Here is a 6,657-nt window from a genome sequence, read left to right as displayed (position 1 = left end):
TATAATATATAATATATAATATATAATATATAATATATAATATATAATATATAATATATAATATATAATATATAATATATAATATATAATATATAATAAATAATATATAGTACATAATATATAATAAATAATATATAGTACATAATATATAATGTATAATATAATATATACATTATATATACTATTAAATCTGTATATTAGTCTTGAGACTAATAATCTATTTTTTAATTTAATTATTCTGAAGGAAATTTTGTTTTGTACTTCCCAGCTAGCAGTCATCAGCGTCGCGTCATTTTGTGTGGATTTTGTGTAAAAAAAGGGTTCGATTGAAAAAGTTTAGTTTCACATTTGCCGTCTACTCTCACTGGCTAAGACATTACGAACAGCGATTGTTTGTGGAGAATAAGAATTACGAACCTCAGAAAGTTGCTTTATATTAACCGCATTTCCGATTTCTGTTGCTTTGCTTACAAATTATGACAAGTTAATTTAATTAATTGGCAATAAATCAAATATGTTGTAATTGCTTACGCTGTCTGCTCTTGTGCCCTTGTGCTTGCAGTAATTGCTGTATCCAATGTGTTGCTTTTGAGTCCTCCTATGCGCGCATATACCGTGCATACACAGCGCATATATGAATGTCAAGCAAACTGAACTGATCGTCAATCAAAAGTGGAACGTTAAAAGTCAAAAAAGGAGGGAAAACATGAGTTATGAACTGAATTGATTGCACAAGTTTGATCCATCAAAGTGTCTAACAACAGTTCACTTCATACTTCATTTCGTTTTCATTTATTCCTTTAATGCTTCTGCTTTTTCTGCGGTTTGTGCTCACAGCTTTCAGTTTTCGTTGCTCTTGTAGTTGGTCGTGCATAGTTGGTCAAATATGAACTGCCGTAAGAGGGCGCTTAAACACACAAAGCGATGCTGTGACAGACATGATATGTTGTTTTATCATTTTGTTAACAGTTAGGTTTGTGACTGCGAAAAAGTGAGTGAATGTTTGTATGGGAGTGTATGTGTGGGGTCTTAATATGTGTGTGTGCATTAACACTCTTAAGAAGCCGTTCGTTGGTATTGTAGTGAACATTTGGCCTCATAAGCTAATGAAATGATAGATTTGCAGATTAAATTGGTTTAGACATCATATGAATGCTGGCGTAGTAAGAAACAAAGACGGCGGCGTTGATGATATATGACGGCAATGTTGGCATATTGATGATGAGAGCGATTATGGATGCAGCTAAAGGCAGTACATAATCATGCGTTAAATTGTTCTTATTATTTGTGGGACAAGTTTTATGATACGCCTTATGACTGTACGTATGGTTGCGCAAGTATCTTCAAGAAATCAGTGCCGGTATGAGGGAAACTTTTTAAAATAATAACAGTCAAGAAATTTTCTTTTAGACACAAATAATAAAAACACAACATACAAAGAATAATCAAGCCGACTGAAAGTCATTCATAGAGCTATTGATCTTCGACTGTTTCCGATGAGACTAGACTAAAACTTTAGGTGAATTTATAATGGAGACGTCTTTCAGTTTTCTTAATTCGGAGACCCACAATACACATTTAAGTTGCTTTCCTAATAAGGCAGGACATAATTCTAATAAATGTTTCAACATCTTTTTCATTTCCAGCTCCCTGCTTCTTCTGCATAAGTCGTCAACAGCAATTCTCTTCTTGTATCTACACGTCGCTAAACTGTGTCCCATCAGAATACCTATTATAGTTCTACAGCTTTTTTATTGTAGCGCTATTTAAAACCGTAAATATTTATTTTTATAAAACATTCACAGTACTGCAGTTAGTAATACTCACATAGAAGTACTTAGGTATTACAGATTTTTTCATATCATTTTCAATTTTATAGTAAAAATATTTTTTAAGTAAATCTACAATTTATTCTTAATAAATTGTAGATGATTTCAAGTTCTTTATATCCGGGTAACCGTCAATAGATATGCAGCCGTTAGCGGATAATGATTATGTAGCTTTCTTGCTCCTTAGAACATTTTTGGACCTGATCTGATATGCATATACATGCATATCTGCAAAGTACGACATCTTACTTATTAACCATTAGAACACCGTTAATCAGCAATTATTCGTCGTTCTTAAGGTCAACTTCAGAAGATTCCATCTAAGGACTTTACATTTTTTTGTAAAAAGAATCATATCTATTTTATTTATTGTGTTTCCAGGATCGCTTGAGTGTCCACAGATATCTTGTTATAAAGGTGTTCAAAACGTTACTGGTAATATCAATGTATATTCTTAACAATTCTGCCCAATAGAATTCCTGACTTCATAACAGGTTGCCCAAACAAATTGTACTGGCAATTGTTAGTTTTTTGCAAACAATGGAAATAGTCCACCTTGGTAATTTTTTATAAAATTGAAAAAATTGAATATCGATCAGTAATAAAATTTCTTTATTTGAAAGGAATGAACAATGATGTAATCAAATTAGAAATGAATTCTGTTTATGGCAATCTTGCACCATCGTTAATAACAATAAAATATTGGAAAGCTGAATTTGAACGGGATCGTACGAATGTTTTTGATGAATAGTGTCCGGGTCGTCGAAAAGAGGTCAGAACTGAAAAAAAGAACATAGAAGAAATCCACGAATGATCCAAAAATTAAATTGCATGTGATAGTAGAGATGACAAACATATCATATAATCCTGTATCAAATATTTTACATGAATATTTGGGTATGAAAAAGCTTTTGCCAAAATAGGTGCTTACAATTGACCCAAAACGACAACGGCTTAGTCATTCAAAACATTGTTTGGAAATATTTATGCACAATCTAGCTGACTTCGAGCGTCAAGTAGTAACAATTGATGATTCTTCTATTTGTCACACAGTGCTATGCTAATAGCTTTATTTGCCTTAAGTGTTTCCCTATTTTCAGTTTCGGCCTTGACATCCACAGAGTCTCCATATTTGCGTTTAGGTACAGAATCTGCTTGTTTTAGAGCCTTGTGAATAAAATTATTAATTTGATTAACACTCCATAAAACAATATGTCTCCGGAGGCATTATAAATTAGTTGTATTTCTTTACTAAGAGCAGAATGTTTAATAGAAATTGTAAGAAAAATAAACATTTCGTTCTGCAAACTAATTTTTTGTTTATAAGTCATTTGATGTTGACTTGTTGGAGTATTTTTCAATAATGTATACGTATATATGTGAATGCTATGCAATGACAAAATTCTATATAAAAGAGCTTTCCAGACAATAAAAATTTATATTAAAATGATGATGTGTAAGATCAGCCTTCTTTGGATAAAACACTGAATTGGTATATTGAAAAATTCGAATACTACAACAACAAAAGAAATTTTCATAAAAATACAACATCCGATTTTGACAGAGACTTAATTCATACATTTCACCAAGGAGAGTAAGCAGCTTTTAATGACACGTCTTGGATTTGGAAAAGGTTTCCACACAATGGGTTGTACTGTACACATTTAAAATAATGAAAAATATTTTGTATTCAATTTTATCACTTCACATAAAACTTGGTCTAGCACCATGATCATTAAGTGAACTTAACAGCCTAAGGGACAATTTTATCATTTCTGTAAGACTTCTGATTCCTTTCATATCTCAAAAACCAATTTATACATATGATTTTCATGAAGCAAAGAGGTAATAGCTACCTTAAAGGGGTATTTTGCAGATTTGTAAGAAAACCCTGATATATGAGATCCGATTTTTGTAACTAAAATACCCTGTCCTTACTTTTATTTCCAGAACTTATTGGAGAATTGAGTCTATTTTAAAAGTGTGTTAAATAGAAAAAAAATTGATTATTTAAGTATTAACAAAATTCGAGTAAATTGAGGTAAAGTAAATTGAAACTTCTTAGGGATTTTTTGCACTCCACTTATTTACACTTATTTATTGCGCTTATATATTGCACTTATTTATTGTTTTTGGTTAAAAGTTTTTAAATTTATTTACTTAATTTTTAAATAATTTATTCTACTCGAAATTCTGGTAAATACCAACACTCGCTGCCATACCGACAATATTAACTATTTCCCTCAATTTACCATTAATTTACTCGAGCTCGCACACGGCCATAGTATATGTATGTGTTCAAAATCATGTGTATACTTGCAGCGGTGTGGTTATCCCTCGACTGGTTCCTCACACATTTCAAGTTTAACCCTGTTAGCAAATGCGTAGTCCACGTTATTCAGGTCGAAAGACCAAAAATCCTTCTTTGTTTTAAAATGGGTTAGCTAGACATCTTGTGCCGTGCTTACTCATTTCAACTATATTTTTGGTAATCATGATAGACTCACAGCAATTACTTTAAACTTTGACCAATAAATAAATATAATTGTGTGTTACAGAACATTAGATTTGTTTTTCCTTGTAATTTTAAGCAAAAACCAATTATTTGATCTGAAAAAAATATTCTACAAAATATGAAAACTTTTGTTTGACAAATTCAAAAAACAGCTGTCAATAAAATCAATAAAATATTGAGTTGTTTGGGTAAAAATGAAGATGTAAAAACACTATATCTACATCTGTAATAATAATTAATAATATTTTTAATTATATTAATATGCGTAAGTAAGCTGTTCATAAAAATTAAATAAAGTAAGACCCCGTTTAACACTGTTTCGTTTAACGCTGTTTCGGTTTAGCGCTCTTTTATTTCAACCCAAACATTTAAGCAGATGTTTTAAAAAACAGACGGGAAGGGGAAGCAATCAATAAGAGAATTTTGGAAAAACTACAATATCATGCTGCAGAAAACATAACCCTTTCTGGAATGAGATAACAGAAAAATCGTTTAAAGGAGTATGGAAGAACATTTGGCCAGATTTAAGTAAGAGCGAAGACATTGGAGGTTCTATCGATATGGATGAAATAGTTGAAGAAATAGTGGAATTAGCGTAACAAACCGGTTTAGATGAGGTAAATGTGAAAAACGTCGAAGAAGTAGTTTAAGAAACAGCAACTAGTCTTTCTAATGATGAGTGCAAGGAATTAACTGAGCAAGAAGAAAACAAATATTGATAGTAGTGATTACGATGAAGAGTATAAAGTACTTTCGATGGCGCTTGTAAAAAGGAGTTTGATCACTACAACTGAAATTGTGGACCAATTTGTTGAAAATGATCAAATTTTTGAGAGGAGTTTAAAACCATTACGGGGTGTTATAAATGCTTTATCCACTCACCAACAACTTCTTACAGAACGCAAAAAAAAGCAAACTACAGTAGATGCCTTCTTGACAAAAAGGCAGAAAATTGGAAACACAGAATAGACTCACCGGTCTGACTGACTTAGAATTTTATTTATTTTTATATAAAACCAAATAAATATTTGGTTTTATTATTATTAAAAAAACATAATTATTAAATTTAATACCTCAGCAATTTTCTATCAAACATCCCCAAACCCTATTATTTACAAGTTAATATAGCCTCGTTTAGCGCTGTTTCGATTAACGCTCTATTTGGATGGGCTCAGTAAACACGATACAAGTTCGCTACCCAACATATTAGTTGCTTCAAATTTCAGAAATCGAAGATTACTCATTTGGTTACTGAATCATTACTTGGTAAAGAAGTAATCCCGCAGTTAATATTTTGGTATCTCCTATATCTGAGCAGAGCAGATTTAAAATAAATGATTGGAGTAACAACTGGTTACTGCTTTTATAAAAACTAAAGATGTGGTTACGACTTTTGACAATCGATAAATACAGATAATATATGGAAGACACCAAAACATCTTCACATATCCTTGAATAATGTCCTTCTCTTATACAATGTAAGAAAAGAGTATTCCGCATAGAACTCATTCACGACTAAGTGTGGTCCAATATCGGCCTGGAAAAGATTAAAAGTTTTTTAGTTCCAGCTGAGGTGAAAGAAATCATTCCGTAATTATGGAGAGGGCAGAATAGAATGCATTAATCCAAAGCTAACAATGTTTGAAAATTGCATAGTGCATTTGAGAGAGAGATGCGTTTTTGAACCATTTTAGTCAGGTTCATATTAGAAATAGTTCCCATTTAGTTAAAAAAATTTCTTTCTGTAGTTAAAGTAGATCATATTTGTGTTTTGAATAACTATTTTCTTTTAAATTCGCCACTGGACGAATCAGTTTGTGCCGCCGCATCATATTATTAACTCGTCAATATAACGAATTGGCCTGCAGCAGTTAACGAGTACTGTTCGTTTCCCATCATTTGCAAAAAGTAACGAGTAAAACAATAAAGCTCAAATTTGAATATAATCACAATGTTAGCCTTGTCCAGGCAAGGATAAACTAATAGAGTAAAAGCAATGATGTATGAGCAGAAAGGCGGCAGCAACAAAAGAGCCAAGTTTAGGATAAGGACAATCATGATTTTGGGATGTAATAATGATGATGGCAATGAGGCATGTAATAAACGTAATAAGGCAAAATAAGTGCCGCGATGAAGAAGACATTTAACGATGAATGGTGATGATAATTTTGATGAAGACAAACATCAACTCAATCAATTTTCATAAATGTTGTTGCTGTGGTTGTAGTTGTTTCCTTTAAATCTTTTTCTCCGAGTTTCATCCTCTATCTTCTTCGAATTATTTTTTAGTTGCTGTTATTTCTGTAAGCGTTA

The sequence above is a fragment of the Teleopsis dalmanni genome, chromosome X (assembly GCF_002237135.1).
Source record: "Teleopsis dalmanni isolate 2A chromosome X, ASM223713v2, whole genome shotgun sequence".
Taxonomy (NCBI): domain Eukaryota; kingdom Metazoa; phylum Arthropoda; class Insecta; order Diptera; family Diopsidae; genus Teleopsis; species Teleopsis dalmanni.
The sequence above is the reverse complement of the archived record's forward strand: the minus strand, read 5'-3'. Positions refer to the sequence as shown.